The sequence below is a fragment of the Hirundo rustica genome, chromosome 7, assembly GCF_015227805.2.
Source record: "Hirundo rustica isolate bHirRus1 chromosome 7, bHirRus1.pri.v3, whole genome shotgun sequence".
Classification (NCBI taxonomy): Eukaryota; Metazoa; Chordata; class Aves; order Passeriformes; family Hirundinidae; genus Hirundo; species Hirundo rustica.
In genome coordinates, this window is record NC_053456.1 from 13,459,484 (window position 1) to 13,481,595 (window position 22,112).

The window sequence follows — 22,112 nt, forward strand, 5'->3', positions numbered from 1 at the left end:
GCATATGTAGTTCTTAACCAGACAAAAAAAATGTTCTGTAAGCCTGTAAGACATAGGAGGACAGAAAATGTACTCTAATAATGGTGATTACAGAAGATATGGGAAGCTGGAATGACTGCAGTGCAGAGACACAGGACATATGAAATAAGTACATAGAAAACCAAGGCTCACATGTCAGATGCTCACTATTGTCTCCTGGGGTATTTTGTATTTTACAGCTTCACAAAATTTAGTGCCAAAAAGACTTTTTTCTTGTTATTACTGGGAATTTTACCCAAACACTAAGTGATCAATACAATCACTTAAATATTCGTAAATCGCTGGAATCTACTGAGGACTAAATTCCTGTATTTCACAGAAGAACTTAAAAATTACACTCGTGCCCAAGGCCACTGTGGTGGAGTCCACAGCGAGAGATGTCAAAGTCTTCTGCCAATAAAAATTATTCTGTGGTAAAGAAGGTGGCAGACTGCATGGAAGTGCTGAAGGCCTTATGATTGCTTCACCAATAAAACAACAGGTTCTGAGATGACTGGTCATTACCATTAAGGAATGGGGTCTCTGGAATAACTGCTCAGGTTCCTGTTAAATGCTGCCCTACAGCTCTGCTCCCACCTAGCACTGGTTAAAGCTGCCCCCAAACAATGTCTACTCAGACACTCAGTTAAAGTGAGAATTTCCCTTCCCTTTCCAACCAAAGTCTCCCTCTTGTAATTGCAGGTATAGCCCAAATTCCTCATTCTCATATATACCACAGACATGTTAGAAATGGTTAAGACTTATTACTATTCCAACATAAGCCTTGCTGTTAGCTGGGTAATTCACATCACCCCTCAAAATGACTTCTCCTTTTTTTTTCTTTCTACCCTGTTAGTCATAGCACTGTCCTTCGCCATTTCACAAAGGATAAAAACCAAGATGAAAGAGGAAAGAAAATAGAAATACTATATCTGAAAAGAGAAGTGAAAGGAGTCAGGTTGCTATTCTCAAGTATCTCAGGGGAAAGTTAAGTATATCCTGTAATTTTGGAGAAAACACTGAAATGAAAGCTGAACAGATTTTGTTGAAGGAGAGGAAACTTCTCATATTGCATAGAACTAATCAAAAGCCCCAGCTCCTATTATCCACAGCCCCTGTGGTTTGTCATAAACTGATAAAAAACAGCTATCTGACAAGTGCAAGAGAAGCAACTCTTCTGGGAAATAGAGAGTTGACTGAGGAGCATTTTTGTGCCAAAGAGGCACGAGCTGAGAGTCACCAGTTGCTGTGCATAAGAAATGTGACCACTACACTCATTAATTCTTGAACGCTCTTTATTTTAGTGCTAAAAGTGGTGCGACATTTAGGTCACCTTTAGTCTGAAGCTGGCATTTGCCTCACAATTAGATTAATGAACACTCAGGGAAAGCTCAACAAATGCTAAAATCCAATGAAATTGAAAACACTTTGGTCCCCATGAAAAGCCTACATTTCATCAGGACAAAGTGACTAGTTCATTTTTACGGTAGGATCTTGTGTAGGTTCGTCTCATTTCCTTAGCCTTTTCTCCAAATATGTAGCAGTCTTTCCACAATCCCTCCTATACTTAAGGAATGACAAAATCATCACCTCTTGGAGGGTGTCTCCTGTCTGAAGGGACTCAAGGGAACAAACAATCTTATTCCAAGGTCTATGATCCTGATTTTAATATAAGAGAGGAACTGAAAATATAGGGGAAAAAAAAACCAAAAAACAAACCTCGTCATCTTGAAGGTGGGAGAGATACAGGTCACCCTTGCAAGTGGGAATGCAAGGGCTAACACAATCTCAGTCTGTGCAGAAGGATTGTGCAGCCTCACGGCCAATGATGTGAAAGCACACGCAATATAGATGGTGCTAGCAAAGATGGGAGCAGGGATGCTTTTCCTCCCTCTCCCCCAGTAAACCCAGGCCTGCATATGCTAAATTAATAATCCTTATGATCTGAAACTGTGGCATAAATAATCTCTGTGTAGACTGTGTTATCATAAAGTACAAGGACATACTCATAGGGACTAATATCAAGACTATATGATCTATGCTGATTTCTCATCAATTAGAAAAAAAATAGAGGGGAAAGACCTGATGTGCATTTATCAATGAGAGGATGATGAGAAGCAATTAATTTGGTGTGACCACAAAAAAGCTAAATCACCACTACGATCTTTAGAGGACTGCTAGGATCAAAAAGATGAGGTAGTTCTAGTAGTGATACATTACTAAGGATGTTGTAAAAGCCTCCATCCAGAATATTGAACATAATTCTGGCCATCTATATTTGAGAGAAATTTGTTCAAATGGTAACAGATGAAGAGACTGGCCATTAGAATACCCAAGGGAACTTAGAAACCATTGTAGAGACTTAAAGATCTCACCTTGATTAGCCAAGAAAGTGGTGATAATAGAGCTCTCTTCAGATATAACAAAGGACTGAAAGGTAAAAGAATGTTGAAACCTCAAGGTCGTTGCTAGCGAGGAAGTAAAGCAGCACAGCTTAGACCTAATGAAAAGTACAGAGAAAATGAAGAGAAAAGGTCTGTAAGCTTGGAAAGTTTTGCAACAGCCTTCTTGAGAAGGTATCAAGGAAAAGCTCACTCATTCTACGGCAGAAAACAGCCACTTAGTGGGAAGAATCCCACAAAACTGTAAAATCAGGATAATGTAGGACCTGCCCAATCCTACATTACCACAAAACTTCATAGACTGCTGACATCCACCTAATTCTGAATCTAGTGATAGCTGATCAATAGATTCAAAAATATTTGGATAGTGGGCAGACCCAGAGTAAGCCTTATTTGTTTAGCTCCCCATAATTAAAACCATTCATGTGACTGAAAACCTTCTACAGAATTCAATAAAAGACAGAGAAAAGCAGGTAGAAAGAAAGCATCTTCCCCAAAAGACAGAGAACACAACTGGTCATCAGGGTGGCTGCTTCCAGTTAAGTATCTTATCACTTTGGTACAATCAAAAAAAATCACAATTCTTTTAGGTATTTAACACCTTTTTGCAAAATAACAACAGTAATATCATTCAGTCCTAGTAAAAGAGATGACAAACAGTGGTATTTCGAAACTAGGACACAGCTCATAAAATTAGTTAAAACAAAAGATGTTTTCTTATCATTCGCACCATATATTCACACTTTTTTTCCTTCAGCTGGAAGAACTAAATAAAAAAAGGTAGCTAGTGTTCCAAATCAGATAAATATCCTCAGAGCAACAATAATTAAACAATGTCTTACTTTGGTAATTTTATTTTTTAATAAAAAAATACAATATATTGCTATATGTTTTAAAAATGTATTGTGCTAGCAGAGTAAACAAATTTTTTTTTTTCTTTTTGATAATCACTTGAAAACCAAACAGACCACGCAAATTTTATAGTTGCTTAAAAAAGTAAATATACTGGACTTAGTGGCCCAGGAGGTCTCTTTCAGATTCACATTCCACAAACATGTTTGTGTGCAAACATAGCTTTTATGCTAGGATGTGGAAGCCCTCAAAGTGAAAAGTGTTATCTATTATAAAGTAAGTGACAATGAGAACAATGAACTCATCTTTATTGGATCATTTCTAAAATGGATGTGATACATATTTACTCAAGTTTTCCCAAGGCCTTTTCTATTTCACATTTCCCTGGTTTCCTTTAATCTATCTAAAGATTAAGAGAGAATCTTTTCTTCAACTCCTCAAATCCTGTTTTAGTATTACTATATTGAGCTTGAATAGTTAAGTGGCATCTGAAAGTTCTTTAAAAACACAAAAAAGAAAAAAAAGGCTTTGCTAAAGGGTTATATATCTGATGTACACTATATTATCTTAACATAAGTAAAAGTATACTTCTTTTAATCAAAATATCACAAAGAGGGCATATATACATTGATATATAGACAATGTAAGCCTACAAGCTGTCAGAATCACAAATAGAGAAGATGAATTTTGAAGGCAGGAAAGCAAACACAGTGTGAGAAAGGTTACTGCTGAAGGGACTAATCTGACTTTTTAGAAGAGCATGGAAAAGATATTACATGTTGACCTTAGAGTGTGTCACCAGTTGTTTTTCAGAAAAAAATATAACAAGTCCTAACGCTCTTTATGCTTTTCAGCAGCAAAACTCATCTCAAAACATCTAGCTTGTCATCTGTGTAACTTTGCCCTTTACATACAGAGCTTCTAGGTGAATATACTTATTGCTACAGATTTCCCTGCTACCTTTGGCTGAGAAGTCAACAACAAATTCATGTTACCTTAGATTTTTTTCTTCTTTGTGAGGGGCAGTGAGACATTTTATTTTACACAAGTCCTCACCTAGTTTCGCGTTTAGCAAGCAAACTTTGCACCTGCGAATTCAGATGCACAGTAGATTTGCTTTTTGACTAGAACCTAGGCTGAAAGCACAAACAAAATGGGTCTTCTTTATCGGTAACAGGTGTAACAACAAGTTGTTCTTAAATTTCAGTATCTGTGGGTTTACAGGTAGTCTTCAAATAACAAGTCTACTAAAGAAAGAGTATTATGATAAATAGCATTCCAGACAACTTGTGTTCCAGCAGCATTGTCTTTATTTACCAGACCCCATACCTCGTTTTCAGCTCATATAACACCCTGACAACCCACAGACAGAATTAAAAAAAGCACGTGTGTTTATCTTGGTGGTGAGTCTGTAAAATATAGATATAATTTCCCAGATAAAAAAATTTCTGCCTGAAGTTAGTGGTTAAATTGCAGTTTTCTGATTTTGGAGAGAAGAGACTGAGTGACTTGCAATTTAGCCTAAGCACTGTATGTGATGTTAATTGAAAGAGTAGATATTATTTGACAACACTGCTAGAAATCTGGCTGGATTCCAGGAAAAGATTATAGAGATGATAGAGCTGTTCATTTTGCATTAGCTATTCTGAATAAAATATCTAACTTAATCCAGATTGCTTTTTCACACAGAGGGATTAATAATCCAAAAATGGCCAGAAGACTATACGGAAAAAACCACTTTTCTGTTTCAGATTCAGTACCTGTACTTTCCCCTAATAAAAAGTAGTTGAGAGACATTTTGTATTTCCATTGGAGTGAGAGACAGCAACCAATTAAGAAATTACATTCTATTTGTCATCACTCATGAACATGCCCAGCCCATTCCTGCAATAAAGCCCCCATGTAAATAATGAAAGAGGAGAATTTTTCCAGATTGAATGAGCTTAGAATAGCAAAGTTTCCTCTCAAGGAAGTGATTCAGATCAGTTCTGTCCAGGAGAAGGAGGGGGCAGGGGTGCTATGTGGAAATCCTGCCTTTGGTTCTTCTGCATTTCTGTCCAGGATGTTCCCTCATTACAGCAGCAGGTATTCAGCATAGGAGAAAATGGGTCTTGTACATCTTATACTGGCTGAGTACCCTCATGATTCCCTGCTCCACAGAACATTAACCCTCCAGTTTCTTCAAAGAAGTCACTGAACTATCCAGAATAAAGATGCCAGACCATCTTTTCACCATGTGATGCATCTAGATTGACAAGTGAAACCTCTAGTCAGCAGCAGACAATGAGGGAAGAAATCTCTTCCTTGTCCTAAATGGAACAAATGAGAGGAACATCTTTATTTCAACAACTGGGCTGTGGTTTCAGTAATGATTTTTTCCTCGTCATTAGTTGGTTGTTTTTGTTGATAAGGGACCCATGGGTGCATATCACCTCAAAGTGTTACAAGTTCTTCATCAAAAGAAATCCTTCACACCTGCAAGTTTGCCTCAAAAAATAAAAGAAAAATAAGAGACCACCATAAAACTCTTCAGCTAGGACCAGAGGCTGTGTCAAAGACAGCAGCAGGTCCAAATAAGCATATAAGGAATCTGAAATGCTGCTTGTGATTCAGAGCAGAAACACCCTAAGAGAAAAGCACCAAAATATCATGACTGGAAGCTCAGTTCTTAAATGTTGCACTTTTCTGGGCCTTTTTATGTTTGAAATGATTGCTACAGACAACAGGATATGCAGAGAAGGATGGTGGAGAAACATGAAGTTACCAATACTACTTGGTAAAATAATTTCTTTTTGTTTTTTAAACTTCTAAAAAGCTATTGCAATACCATGCGGAGAAAAGTGTGCATGTAACTGATTTCTATTGCTCCTCTTGGATACTTCATCAGCCCTCAGTAACCTGCTATCCAAGCTCCTTTGATGTTTTAAGAAATTTATTACTGCAATATCCTTGCAGGTTAAGGAACTGCCATTGGCCTTATTGGAAAAAATACAGCAGGTGAGGAAAAATTTCATATTAAATAAGGAAACTGTTTTAAAGTTAGGAATGAAACTTAAATTATTTTAGCTACAGTTCAGTGTTTTAAACTCTGATTAAATGTCAAGTTCAAAAGCCTTGTTTTGTCTTTATCAGTGCTCCCACATAAAAACCAAGCTCGGATTACACCAGAGATGGACTATTTTGGAGTACACCAAAAATTATTAAATTTAGAAAGAAACTGGCAAGCAGCAAAATTTGCCACACTAATATTTCTAAGAGGATCAGGATAAGATTTTTAGTATTCTGTTCAGCAAGAACCCTTGGGCAGAACCAGCCAGACACAAAATGATGAAAAAACATTGCTCTGTAACAAGTTATTGTAATGGCTAAAAAGGTGACCCATGGGGGGATGGGGGAATAAAAATGTCCAACATATTTACTTATTTGTACAAAACCAACAAAATAGTTAAGGTGACATGCATTTAGGAGAATAATTCTGAAAATTTTCAAAACTCATATTGTTTCAAACCTAATTTGATAAATGGGAGAAAAATACTATAATCAAGTTCTACTAGATATTGATCACTAAATATTTGGTAAGATTAGATGGGAGAGAATGTAAGAATTATTATTTATTTGCCTTATTCATATGATAAGATGATGTGAAGGCATTTTCTACTGTCTATTTTTCTAGAGTTGAATTAGAGGCATCTTAGGTGTTCCCAGCAACAAAACACTTAGTACAAACTGTTTTCCAGACTCTCAGCATTGCCTTGGAAAAGAAATGAATTTCAGAGCCACACAACATGTTAAGTATGACATGTATTAGTATTAGCTGAGCTGAGGCACTGAGATATTGAATAGCTCATTAGACGAACACACATTGAACTGCAAAGGTTATAAAAAGACATATCCAAACTTGCTAATAGTTGCTTTCATGAGAAATTTCTAGTGAAAAGGTCACTAAAGAGCCTGACTTCCCCCCTGCTCCAAATTACCATGCAATTGGGCAGTTCTGTGCCTGAATTATGGGAGGTATTAATAATAAGAAAATTAAAACAGCAAGAAAAAGTTAATAAAATCACAGAAGCAGCAAGGTTAATATTATATTTGTTGTTTTCTAGACAAGGTCAGACAAGGGATATGAGAAGAATAACACTACATACATATTAACATGAATTATATTGTACAAATACACAATTCTGCACAGACACACATATACATGCATGCATGGATGTTTTACTCTTATATATAACATGGCTCCCTACATACTGGGGAAAAAAGTCAATAACCCATTGATTTACAGAAGCATGGATAACCTATTATCCCAATTCCATTGATATGCAGCAACTCATGTGGGGGGTAAAAGAGGAGGAGCACAATGGTGGACAAACCCTTGGGTTCACACTTTTTACTTTTTCATAAATGACTACAGTTTATCTACTTTCTGCCAGCTAAGCAGCTGGAAGACCCAGCCCTTTGAAGCTGGAGTATCTCATTCCCTTAATTTACCTCCTTGTAAAAGGAAATAATACATTTGACCCTTTATTCTTTTAACAGTTTATCTCAGATCTCTAAAAGACCACAAAAAGCTTAAACAAAACAAAAGACACAAAAAACAAACAAATGAAAAATCACTAAACTGTCTTTAGACACATAAAAGAACTGTCCAGTTATTCACTAAGGATAAGACTCCAATGGTCTGAGGCCAGGTAAATATGATATGAAGATGAAAACCTTTTCAAAATAACTTTCACTCCATGTTCAGACTGCTAAAACAGGGTGGGGATTTTGTTCAGCATTTATGGAGCCTAAACAGGTATTTGAAATTATTTCAGCAGGTTATAGATTAGCAACAAATTTACAAAAACTAACAAACAAACAAACAAAAACCCCACAACAATAACAAATAACCCCACCCTTTTTTCAGTAAATATTGTAAAGGGAGAATAAAGCCTTGTATTTAGGGACCATGTCATGTGGTGTGGAAACACATATCACATGGTTGAGAATAATAGAAGCAAACCCCCCCAAACACCTCAAATAAAGCTTTTCTTTTCCTTTCTTGCCTTTGCTGCGCTAAACAAAACTAAGCAATCTCAAGTCATGTGAAATGAAATCACAGATCTTATCTGGGTCAAAATTTTTCTCTTTTTAGTATAGAGATAATGACTCATCTTCACCATCTTCAAGTTTCTCCACATTGTGGTATAAATACACCAAAGTCACAGGTTGAAACACACAGTAAGGGAGAGGTGAGCACATCTCAGCCCAGACAATCATCGGTTAAATATTCTGTGTATTTATAGATCTGAATGGAAGTGGAGATGAGAGGATTTGTGTCCTCTGCCTATTTATTGTACCACTTGAACAACAATACTCTACACTGACCATCATAGTCAATAGGTCAATGATTTTTCCATAGCTTTTCATTCTTTCAAGTCCATCGTTTATATCACTGTGGGTTCAGTTTATGTTGTGTACATCTCTTTGCTATATTTGTACATGGCCCTGTCAGCCTTACCTTCCTGCGCACAGCTTCACCAGTCCTTTCAGTGCACAATGATTCTGCTTTAGATTCTATTATCTTGCTGCTTATCAGTCACAATCGCACCGGTCCCATACAGCCAGCCTTTTCATGGAGTTCATCTAAAGTAACTTTTTTGTCACCTACAGCACATATAATTCCAGGAATGGAACACACTAATCCTACGTGTGGTCACAGTAGTTGGCTATAATTATAAAACATGAAGTCTTGAATAATCAAACCACCTATGCAGACAACCATTGGTAATCCCCAAGGCTCTTCCCTAAGGTCATTAGGCATTTCTCCCCCCAAAAACCATGTTCAGCGTCATGTGTCAATATACTCCCTAAGATCACACATTCTTCTTGCATAACCAAGGTTCAAAAAAAACAAGGGTTCTTTAGATGTTAGAACTGCAGCCTTCTAAAAATGCTTAATATCAAAACTTGCAATAAGCACAAGGAAAAAAGCCACTAATTACTTACTTTCAGTTGGTTGGATTAATTTCTATTCCAAAAATGCATATGCTTAGGGGGAAAAAAAAAAGTCAGCTTTTTGACAGTTTGATCTAATACCCTAATACAATATGCACCAGTGCCACATGATGAATGGAAAGCTAAACCAAAATGGAAAAGATACATGAGAGTAAGATTGAAAAGATAAATTATTTTCTTATTTGGACATGTCCTGTTAGAAAAAATGATACCAAAATGTTGCATCCTAAAGTTAGCTGAATTCTGTGTACACAGGCAGTGATGAAGTGTTGCATAAAGTATCTAGCAAGATTTTCTCCATAAAAAGCTTGGAGTATCTTTTTGTCTGCCTGCTGAAAGCATTGTCCGATGCAAGAAAAAAGAAGAAAAAGATTATTAGAATCACTTCAAACATTTAAGTATCTCCCAAGATAAAGCAGATTCCCTTTCCAAGTTTCCCAAATGTGGATTTTAAATAAAACTGTTAAGTGAATAGAGGAAAGCATTGAAACAACTACATAAATACTCTTCTTTAGAGATACAAATTTTGACACAGAAGAAGAAATGGAAAAGGGAGACAAAAACCTTCTCTCTGATTCTGAGTGTGACTCTTCCAGTCCTATGAGTCAGCTGCAGTTTGGTAACTCGCCATTAAAAAATTCCCCTCCAAATACGGTGACAAAAAGGCTTTGATAAAAAGCTAAGAAATTTTTATATATACTACTTAAAGAAGAGAGTCTTCTCTCCTCTCAAAAACCAGGCTTGTCTTTCCACACACACCCAACTACTTGCTACATTTGTTCTTTAGTCCCTGGTGCTCATCTCCAGGGACTATTTAACCTTTGCTTTCTCCATTATCTTCACATATATCTTGCTATCAGGGAGGAGGAGTAAGATTTCCAGCACACTTTCATCACCTTCCATGGTTTGTGTTCTACCTCTCCTACCTCTTTTGTTTTTATCTGCATGTCACATGCAGCAGACGCTGAACCAACCAACTGGAGAACATCTGCACTCCTGTGCTTGCAAATAGCTGGGCTTTTGTATATGCATCAATACTCATTATTATCACTGTCATCTCAACCCTGGAGATCTCCAGTGGTCTTCTGTTTCTAATAACTCTTGAACTCCTAACCTAACAGCATTTTATAAGAAAGGATAAAATAAGTTTTACAGTTGAAAAAAATCAACACCACATCCTACCTACATATTTCAAGCTGACAAGAGCGAGACTAATCTCACACAGCTGTAGTTTTCTACCTCTGAGCTAGTTTTGCAGGTTGCTTTTGCAATCAGTAGAAAGAAGTGGACTTAGATAAGATACAATTCATCGGATGTCTCTCCTAGGCACCAGACAGATTTCTTGGTTGTCTGCCTTACAGCAAGACAAACTGCATCTTACAAGAGCCCATCTTTCTCTATCAACCAGCGAGAAAACCCATACAACAAGCTTGGAAGCCAGTGTCTAAATGTCATTTGTGTTGGGATTTCCAGAGCTTCCTTGCTTGGGGAAAATACCTCCATGCGAAGAACACCACTGAATATATAATCAGGGGGAACTTCAGTGGTCTGCAGCTTGGGATAACCTTACATCATAAAACAGAGAGCAAGACTCCCATGACAGTTTCTTACAGATCTCTTTTGCCTTATTCTGAAGTCTATGTCAGTGGTCAATGGTGAGGCAAAATATTGCCCAGTGTGGAACTTGGGTCAAATCCAACAAATCCAAACAAATGTAACAACAACAACAAAAAAAACGTTTTGCTCTTGGATACTTTCCAAGGAGAAAAAGACAGATAGATAAATCTCAGAAAGGCTGATTCAGTCTCATTGAATTTCATTTGGAATTTATCATTTCTTCCAATATTACCACCATGCAAATTCCAACAAAAGCAGAATGTTTGTTTGATTCATTAGCTCATAGCTTTGCATTCACCTTTCATGGGCTGGGTTGGGCTGAGTATGCAGAAATCAAACACTTGCAGGCTGCCGATTAGAAGGATTTATTGCATGCCTTTCAGGAAGAATCTAGACATAACAATCTCCAGGGAAATACTCACAAAGCATGTATTCCTTTTCAACACAGAAGCAGATAGGTGGTAACAGGCTGCTCGAGTTATCCATTTGTTAGTACACAATAGCTGATAAAAAAGCTTTTTATTGATTTCCTGGGTGAAAATCTGATTACCTTCATAACTACTGGTACTATGTGTAAGAGCAACATATCCCTGTGGGGTAAAAACAGATTTTGCTTTTGAGTTAAAGCAGTACCTAGTTCCAGTTATGTTTACTTGAAAACCAGTTCTACCTTATTAGGAAGTCCTAATGTTTGGACAAGTATTTTCAACATATTTTGAAGAACCTGAATTTTTAATTTTTTTTTTTTTTTAGAGTAAATGAAGAATAAAAAAGAAATCTCTACAAATGACAAAAGCTCAGCCATGTGCTTGCCTATGGCCATATATTGAATCACCTCCCTGCTCAAAGCAAGTGGACAAAATTCCCACAGCACACACTTTTGCTCTTATTTTTTTAATATATTCCATCCTGTGTTTCAGAATTTTTTTTTTAAATTCATAGAATTCAGTATGCTGGAACAAAATTTATTCAAGCCAGCAACTTTTTTTAGCTTATTTCCTTGCTTTTTTGGGGTGAGCTTTAAGTATATTTTTAAATTTGCTGAACATAATTTTTATCAGATGGAAGAAGCCAAAAAAGGAAAAGACAGACAGATGAAACCTAAGGTATGAACTAGAGAAAGAAATTTTCACACAGTCAGAAAAACACAAGATTACTGGGAGGAGCAAATAAAACAAATGGGTGCTAGGGGAAGTAGTTGAAGAACACGGACCACTTCATAGAAGGCTGTTTATCATGACATTTTGTGTATGGATTAATCATTGGCTAAGTTATAATAACAATTATCCTGTCCTTGTTTCACATGGTGTTGAAATCTGAAGTCACATTTCTTCTTTCTCCCAGATAGACTGTAACAATCTGAAATTATATGAAATTATAGATCGTTAAAATATATTAGGGGAAAGAAAAAAATCTCGGCATCAATTGTTTTCATTTTCATCACATTTCTAGAAGATTCAGAAATGTCACAGGATTTCATAAACTCCCTCTCATTATTTCAGCCCTGGAAATGGTGGTTGCATCATCTTACAACGTGGTTTCTGAAATTTAATAACACAAATCACAGACACTGTAATCTAAGGGAGTTTACAATGAAAATGTCAGAAATGTTAATTAAAAACTTGTCCCATTGTAAGCCACTGAACACCAGAAGATGTTTAAAAACATGAATTACTGTTCTGAAAACATGTCCATATGAATTATATACCTAATCCTCCAGATTCTTCTATGCCTGCAGTTTTCCGTATTTTTTTATTACTGTTTCCTTATACTGTCTCTAATTGCCTGCTGAAAAACAATCTGGAAACAAAAGCAGTGTGATTCACCTTTACCCATAAGAGCTGGACCCTACATTTTGAAGTGAAAATTATAAACAAGAATCAATGATTAGCCAGAAATACAACTTATTATACTGGTCGCAGAAAAGTTGGAGTTTTTTCCTAAAATTTTGTTGTTTGTATTCATTAACCTATTAGCAAGTTCTTCTGCAGACTGCAATCTCCTCCTCAGACTCCTGTCACTAAAGCACCCCCACCAATACCCAAGATTCTGGTAGGATCTCTGGTAGGATCTCACCCCCTCCCTATCTTCATCTCTCCCTCACATCCTTAGCTGAAAAATAAACCCAGTTTGCTCTGGCTTGCCTTGAATTTTTGCATTTTGACTCATGCATTGGCAATTCCCATTGAGCAAACTAGGCAAGAATCACTAAGAACAGACCTGCCTGCATCCTTCTCTGCAGGTGTCCCTTGTCTTTCTAGCACCTGATTGTCATAAAACTTGTAGGAAGTCACTCTCTTATAGATCTGCTGTATCTTATTGAAATTGGCTAATAAGTATGTAAGTTACTAGAGGGCTCAGGGGACTTCCAGCCCTACAGCTTGGTCACAAAAAGCTTCTTTTCCTAAGACAACAGGCTTCCCTGTTCCATCGCACTCTGAAACACACAAAAGGACTTCAATTATTTCAATACATGCAGCCTGTGGGTTTTCCAGAGAGAGAGGAAAGACTTTACATTAACAGAGTTAAATCCTAACTTGCTCTCAGCTCAGACCAGTAACTCTAGCACAGCAATAGCTATGGTGGTGATTTTGAACAGGGAGACCTCCCGTCACAAAGAGCAGTAATTGATAGAAGAGACACAAACTGATAAAGCATTCAGGCGCATGGGGTCCTTCATGCCAACATTATGGAGACTTTAACGTCTTCCTTAGTCCCTGCAAGATGTTTGCACATAAAAGCAAACTATAAAGTTAAACTAAAAAGAGTGGAACACTGTCTACCATCAAATACAGCTTGGGCCATCCATGCTGACCAGCCTGAACATTTATTTGTGGTTCCCAGCATCACCTACAATCCCCCTTTCCAGCCTACTGTTGATTGATGGGGATATTGTTTTCCTTCTAGTTCAGTCCTGTGTGGCTTGATAAGGGTCCAGGCTGATTTCTGCCATGTCTTTAATCTCACAATACATCCTTAGATAAATTAAAGGGTTAATATCTTTTCAACAAACAGTCCAAGCATTATTTTCAGGGCAACATAACTAATAAGAGAAGGACACAGGATCACTCAGGACACAGGTAATAAATCTGAAATTGTGAAGTGTTAACCAGAAAGAAAAACAAAATGTGAGGAAATGTGAACTTTAAAATGAAACTTAATTGATCTCAAGAAGAATGTCTGAAGAAGTTAGAGAGAAAAGGCATATTGACAATCCAAGAGATGGAGACAGCCCCTTTTCATTCCCACTCAGGTTTTTTCCTTTAAACTTTTTCAGTTTATCTACTCTATTAAAATCTCTTACTCCCAGACTGTTGTTCAGAAATCTCATTAATCGAGGTGTAGGAATATAACAATGAAGAGAGCAAATAGATTTTGATTCATAGATGTTTAAAGCTGCAAGAGATTGTTCACACTATTTATTCTGATGTCTCATGTAACAGAATCATTCGTCTGGATTTCATCCAGTAATTCTAGCAGTGGAAGAAAGAGAAAAATCTTATGCATAAATAAAGTGTTCTGAGGTTTCATATTCACACATACACACACAGATACACAAACTCAGAAATTAGCTATCCAGAATATTTAAAATAATTCAAGCATTCAGAAAGAAAAATAATAAAAAAATCAAAGTCAGTGAAGAATTTTCAGAAAACACTGCCAGTTTCCCTTTGTGCAGCATATGCCTCAAGCCCTCCAGCTAGGGGAGGGGTGTTTCAGAGAAAATGATCTTATTACCTATAGATAGGAATGTTTGTCACACTCCTGTTTTCTGGGAGCTCAGCCTGTTCACTGTGAATGCTAATTTAAACAACAGAACACCAAATTACAACAAAACTAGAAAAGATTGTCCTATTCCAATTTCTGAAACTTCCTTCTCTCTTTTCCTTCTCATAATTCCAGTTCCAATGGGGATGCCTGCCCATGCAAATCTAGGATATTCTTTGTATTCATTACAGGCTGGAAAATAATCCCAGAGTCAAAAAGAAAGAATACAAGAAGAAAAAAATTAAGTAGATCTCTAAACATACATCAAACTAACATGGAGACTGGGTATCTCTTGGGCACCTTGGCAATGAAAGTAATGGTAGTTACAACAGAACTAACGTGGCTTCAAGGTAGACCTAAGGCAGAAATACTCAAACCCAGACCTTTCCACAAGTGTTTGTCCAAGTCTGTTATTGAAATAGGAGTGGGAGAAAAGACACAGTGGCACAGAGATGGACAAACTTATTTAAAAGAATATGAGAGACCAGGGAGGTCTCATGGATTGGAACCCTTCAGCCACTGAAAACCCTCACTCTGCTGAAGTCTGTCCTGTCTGTGAGACTCCCACAGGACTCTCCCTCCTAGGAAGAGTTTAAATTAAGTTGAGACGTCTTTCCACATCTCAGAAGGAAGGTAGGTTAATTCCAGACCACTTCTCCTAGGAGATAACTAAGTAATACTCCCCACATCACAGTGAAATTTGGCCTGAGGGCCTGATTTACCAAGAAGATTTTTTTTTTTTTTGGTCTCCTTCCTTCATTTGAGTAAACTATTTTTACATGGCTTGTTTTGCACAGAGGAGGGGATGTTTTTTCTGAACTCTGCTGCTGAAGGTGAGTTCATAAATATCAAAGAAGAAAGAAATGCAGATGAATGGCAACAGTAGTGAAAATGCTGAAGCAAAGAAGAGAAACAGGATAATAAGGAGAAATGCTTGGGAGGATCATTTAAAAGCTGCAAAACAAAGTATTTGTTTTCCAGCAATGGAAACCTCTGAAATGAGAAAGCAATTTGCAGGCTATTTGGCCTCAAAGCTCCAGCATGATCAAACAAATATGCCTCGAGAAAAAAAAAAAAATCAGGATCTTCTCATGTTGTTAAGATACTCTTTTCCAATTTCCCTCCTCACTGAGGAATTAGCTGAGGAACTCACAATTTTAAATTTTCCTTCAAGGGTTTAAATGGTAACCCCAGAACAGAAGACTGCTCAGTCTCAAACTCATGGGTCACTTTTCTCCCACTTACCTGGCACTCCTGCAGGTTAAAAATTGCCACTATGAAACAAAACAGCTCTCTGCGCCCTCGTCAACATTTCACTTCGGGTACGCATCTGAGGGGTTTCCCCTCCCTCATTGCTTTCCTTTCTCTACTTTGCAGCATCCTCTATTGCTTACAGCACAGGAGCAAACACGCAACAGGGAAGGTCACCACTCTCCAAGCAGGCAGTGGAATTCACTGCAGACAGGAGTGCGTTTATTTCACAGGTGGAGGACACAGACAGCAGGTCAGGGCCCAAAGTTAAGTTACCTGAGAGCACTCTGATGGAAATAAACACAACCCCCCCAGGAACTGTTACAGATTGTTGTTGAACGTCAGAACATTGTCACAACTAAGCAATGTTTGATTAGTTTAAGTGTCCTACCACTTAAAACAATCCCTCTTTTTGTGTTTCCAACCATATTACAGTGAAGGGGTCTCAGATATTACTGCATCTTTTCCATCAAGGTTACTGCAGTTTCACCAGCAGTTGCCACTGCTTTCCCTGCTGACAGCAATTCCGAGTCAACAGTGATTCCATGGCCTATTTATAGGACCTTAGGGATCGGTTGGATTTTTAAGGGGGAGGTTTGTAAAGTCTTTTTTACTGTTATAAATATTTCTGGAAACTGATCCTGATAATTATTCTTCACTATCTTACACTGAGTAAAAGGGTTGGGCACTCACCTCTTGTTTCACAATCTTACTCATGTTCAGCTTCCACACAGCATTCCCGTTCCTAGGACCTTATTTCACCCAGGCATGCAGTGAAACAACCTGGATTTTGGTAAACCTGGGAACATATTGGAGGTGATGTAATCCAGGCTATAAACTCCAGTCTATTTCCAACTCCTTCAGCTTCATATATTTTAAAACTAGATTTGATATATAATTTCTGAACTTCAGTGCCATTATGGTATTGCTTTAATGACACAAAGTATCTTTGAATGAAATGTTCCCTAGTCCTACAGACCCAGTAGGATCACATATTGCAAGAGGATAAGATGACAACTTAAAGCTGGTTTACAAAGGGATAGTAGTTTCAGGAGAATTGAAGGTTTCAGAGTTTCTTAAAGGGGGAAAGACTTTAAAGCATTCCATATTAATGTGAAAAAAAGAGTGTTGTGCTGATGATCTATTAAACCTGAAGTACACCCTAATAAAACCTGAAATAATAAGATGAACAAAAGTAGTATCTTAATTCATGCTAAGCTAGAGCAACACACACATGGATATCATTTTATCAGGACAAGAGATGTATGTGACATCAGCTCAAATAAAAAGCATCATGTCACTTCAATATACTCTGAGAACAGTTTGAAGTAAAATCAATTCAAATTGCACCTGGCAACATGCATCATTCTTTCAACAATACATAACATTTTTGGTCCGTATTGTTACTCCAAAGCATTGTTAAAATAAAGGCTATTTTGGTTGGGTTGGTTTTGGGGGTCCATTTTTTATGGACTGTGCCAAAAGACTATGTTTTGCATTGGGAAAAGAAAAATATTTTTTAATCACTTTGTAATCTGTTAATGCCCTGAGTCAGGAACTCAGACTAGCAGGTAAATTAAAGTTCTATGGATGATCATAAAGTTTGCTGGTGTTTTATAGAAGTGCAGCTCCACTGTTTAATTCTGACCTCCAACATAATCTAAGTGCTTTGTGAGGAAATATTTAATTTCATTTGCTTGAAATTTATCCATGATTATCTTCATGTGACCTCACATCCTTTAATTATGAAAGGCTGTAAAAATCTGGGACCAGTTGAGTTTCTTTATATACCCTTTATCTCTTCAGTGTTCCAATTAAAGCTAGGTTAGACTGTTTCTGATGCTAAGAAATCCTAAATTTTGAAAAATGTCAGGATGAAATTTATTTTTCATACATCAACATGCCTAATTTTCCCAAATCCTTCTTGTTTACATGATATGTATAAATGTTAGACTGTTATGTCATGTAAACACTTGATTTTAAGATTTTCTTCCTTGGAAGCATCATTTGAATTAGACTCACATTTATTTCAACAAGACTGATCTTACTTTATATGATAGAATAAAGTAAAGGTTTACAAATACCCCTTTTTGAGAGAAGGACTTACTCAATGAGACATTGGAAAGTGAAAAATCAGAGAGCATCTCAGTCCCAGAAGCAGAAGGTTCATGGGAAATCACACACATGTGTCTGGATCGGATTTGCTGAAATCTTAGGGAAGTGAATGCACTGCAGGTTCTTGCTGGCATGTCAACTCTCAGTCTCAGGTCAGCCATTATTACAAAACACCTGCTACAGTCTTGATAAATCCTATCCCTGCCAAAAGAAGACTAAATTGAGTACCCACCTTTTGAAGTTTATTTTTCATTCTCCACATAGGAAAAATCTCAGCAAGAGGGTATTGCCTTCAAGGCAAAGGTGATTTTGGACCTTATTTAGAGTTGGCTTAGTCTCAAAAGAACAATTTAGCTAGTAACTTTTTCTAGTCATGATTTTACTTTTGCAATGGATGCACCTAAATCAAACTGGCAACATATCAAAGTCAAAACACAACAAAGTTTCTGGAGATTAAAAAAAAAAAAAAAACCACCACTAAAAACACCCCGTAAACTAACAACTCTGTTATATACCTATCAAAAACAAACAGAAAAGGACCTCAGTATAGAGACTGATAAGCAAAATTTAGCACCAAAAATACCAACACAGCACTCCATCCTTTCCAGTTGTCTTAATTGGTTGTTCTGTTCTACATAACTGTCCTTATGATTATATTCAAGGTTTCAGGCAAGATGTGCATGACTGAAGAAATATACTTCAGAAATAACATCTTCTTGACACTTTCTTGAAGTTTCTCTAACAATAATTTTCAGTATTTCTACAGTAGAATGACTGAAGAAGTTGGAGAAAAAGATTAAGACCAAGAACAACATTGAGGCAGAGAAACCCATCTCTCCAATTATATGGTCATTTTCCCAGGGTGATGACACATTATGTACCAAGATTTATCTGATTTTATATTGTTATCCCAGACAAGCTGCAGCCACTGTGGAGCCTACCATTATGTTCCCTTTGCTCTTTTCTGCTCTTAGCCAAATTTTCTGAAGTTTACTCAGATGGAACATTCTTAGGCTTTCAACCTACCTTCTGTGACACCCAATTAAAGTGCAGTTGAGTGGAAAGAGCCCAAGACAATTCCATTATTCAGCAGGATAAGAGGGAAACATCCTGTGCAAAATGGGTTGCTACTTAATGACACATCAGAAGATTTTTACAGGAATATAGTTGTTAGAATAAAAACATGCTGCTTATTCAAGGCTAAAAATGCTCAAGGATTTTTGAGTCCATTGACAGAAATCCACTCTAGATATGCAGAAAAATTTAATAAGGAATTTTACTCAGTTATGGAAGTTGCTGTTGCCGCCTTCCAATCAAAAGTTCAATATTAGTTAAGTTTTTTTCCATCTGAACTACAGGTATCGGTTCTGAACACCTACATTTTTAAAGCAGCCTAAAGATGACTTCAAACTATGCTGGCTGGCAAGAAAAACATGACCCCAGGTGGGAGAGAAAAGCATCTGAAAACTTGACACTGTAGTCAGTCTCAATTTCCTAACGCCCATTTGGAGTGCCTCTAGGTATGTCAGAGATATCACATGCGTGTGAAGGAAAACGGCTCAGACTAAAACCACACCCTGAGACACACAACCATGTTACAAAATCCATCATCTTGGAAAGAAGGGATTTAAACCAGAGAGCAGCGTCTTTTACCTTGTGGAATTTGGTTTGGTATATTAAACTTTATCTGGCTGTATCTCTGTAGAACTGTGGACAGGAAAAGGAGCTGGGCTAAAGATGGATCACATTTAATTATGTGCAATATTGAGGCCTTAAAGATGATAGTTTTAGGGGATTTTTGTTTCTTTAAGAAAACTGCTAGCAATTAAAATTTTTATTATTTGACAACCTCTGGAAATATATTAGAAATATTTATCAATAGTGTCTAATGAAAAGTAAACTTAAAAATTTGATTATGTGCCAAGAGATAGATTGAAATGTCTAGGGTCAAAAACATTTTGGAGACAAAATTATCAGATCAGCCTGGGTATCATCCTAATTACTCTAAACTATTAAGGAAATACTTTTGTCGTTCAATAGCCTGGATTGTCATTTCAGAGGCAAACACATTTCTAGTGCATTTGTTTTAATGGTATTTTAAGGGTTGCTGATGGGCAGCTTGGCATGCCAGGGGAAAGCAAAAATCCCATTTTACTCCCATTAATTCCATGGCTACAGCACCCATGGGGCAGGGCTTTGCAGGAAGCAAGAAAACAGCCCAGGTGGGAAGTGGTGGCCTTAAGCAGTTGTAAACAGAAATCTGTTTTCACCTGCTTTCAGTTTAATCACCACCCTGCTTAGTCTGTGATGTTCCTTGTGTATTTCAGAAATACACGTATTTCTGTCAGATGTATATCTGTCTTGCTTTCTCCAAGTTTCTGATGACCATGACCTACAGAATCAGATCCAAGTCAAGCTTGTGCATTTATGTCCATCACTTCAAGTGTCCACAAGCATGTAGTAGTAGTAACACAGAAAAAAGCTGACTTAAACAGAGGGGAAAAAAAAACAAGATGGTAAAAAACACACACACACAAAACAAACAAACAAACAAACAAAAACAAAAAACCCCCCACACAACAACAACCAGAAAAACCACCCTAAAAGGCCCTAAAACCAAACCCAAACCAAACAACAAAAAAAATCCACATCAAAACTAACCAGAAGCCATTTTTTCAACTCCTATGAAGTCCTCTACTCTGATTTCCATGGGCTGCTAAGAAATAATTTTGAGCATATTTCTCATGGACCAGCCCAGAGAGACGCTTTAACAAAATCTATTAGTGAACAATAATTCATGCTATCTATCATATTGTGCCATTCATTCATGCATGATCTAACAAGATGACATTTAATACAAAATAAGAATGATGAAGGTCACAGGAATTTGCACAATTTATTATTGGTGTCAAGCTGGATTAGTTTAGCCAGCACTTGACTAAAATTTGCCTAGGATGACTCTCTGAGTAAAAGGTTATTATCTGGTGGATATTTCCCTCTCATACTTGGTTTTGTACTCTGAGAGCAAAACTGACTGTGGGGAGTTGTCTGAATCTCACTAGAAGAGGCTTATTCACATCTCCTGTCATGCGTCTGTCCCTGCTTTCACTTACTTTTCCAGCCCCCTACAGTCACTCTTCTCAATAACCCATCTAAGGACAGAGAAAGTCCAGGAGCTCTGCAACTCTGTCAGGAAACTGACAGAGAAACACCCTTGGGAGACAAGGAGGGGGTAAAAGAACACATGGTGTGTACGAGCAATGCCTTTTTCAAGGGTACCTTTGAGAGCTGACCTAAATAATCATCTACAGGAATGAACGGTCCCTTTGAACAAAAGTCAAAAATGATCCTACTTAATTAACCCATCTGATAGTTTTGGGATTTACTCTTGAAGACGCCATTTTAGTTCTTTGGTCGAGACAAATATGAGTTTGTAACAAATCCAACAAGTCTTTGTTGAAATATAACCCACTAACATGGATATAAATACAGAAATTGTTCAGTACTTTTGGGTCATCCAGTCAAAGTTAATTCTCTTGAAGATTCTTGCCACAGATTTGGGGGGGTTTTTAAATATTTTTAAAATACCATATTTCTGCTCCTGTGAATGATCCAGACACTGTTCTCGTCCATCTTTAATGAAGTCATCAGAGTTACATCAGGGTTAATTAAACCTAAGAGACACAAAACTTCAGTACGGATTAAACAGGATGTCTCGTAAGCCTTGGATATGAGCATGAATAATATTCAAATCTGAAACACCTATCATTCCCATATTATCTCTGGATGCATTGGTTATTCTAGTTCCCTCATTATGTGACAAAACTTGTCCACAAGACTTGACATCAATTTCTACTTCATTTGGAATCATATAAACATCATTTATATCACCCAGTGTGTAGTGCAGGGTTAAGCCACACCTCTGGGTAACAAACAAATCTAGACTGAGTTTCCACGGATTCATCATGAACAAAGTAATGTCTTTGAAAAGGGAAGTAAAAAAAAAAAAAAAATACAACACAAAAAAGCCCTTTGGTCTGAGTAATTTTAAGTCCTAATGCAGCCTTTCTGCCTATGAAAATTAATGCT

The 22,112-nt window shown here is 37.1% G+C and overlaps 1 long non-coding RNA gene across 1 annotated transcript in view; it reads right to left on the bottom strand.

Moving 5' to 3' along the window:
* Positions 1–4,888: 4,888 nt before the first annotated feature.
* Positions 4,889–22,112, bottom strand: part of LOC120754840 (uncharacterized) — a 38,500-nt gene continuing 21,276 nt past the window's right edge. Inside the window, exon 2 of the long non-coding RNA XR_005701592.2 lies at positions 4,889–5,581. This is a non-coding gene — a long non-coding RNA (uncharacterized LOC120754840). The remainder of the gene's footprint in view (positions 5,582–22,112) is intronic.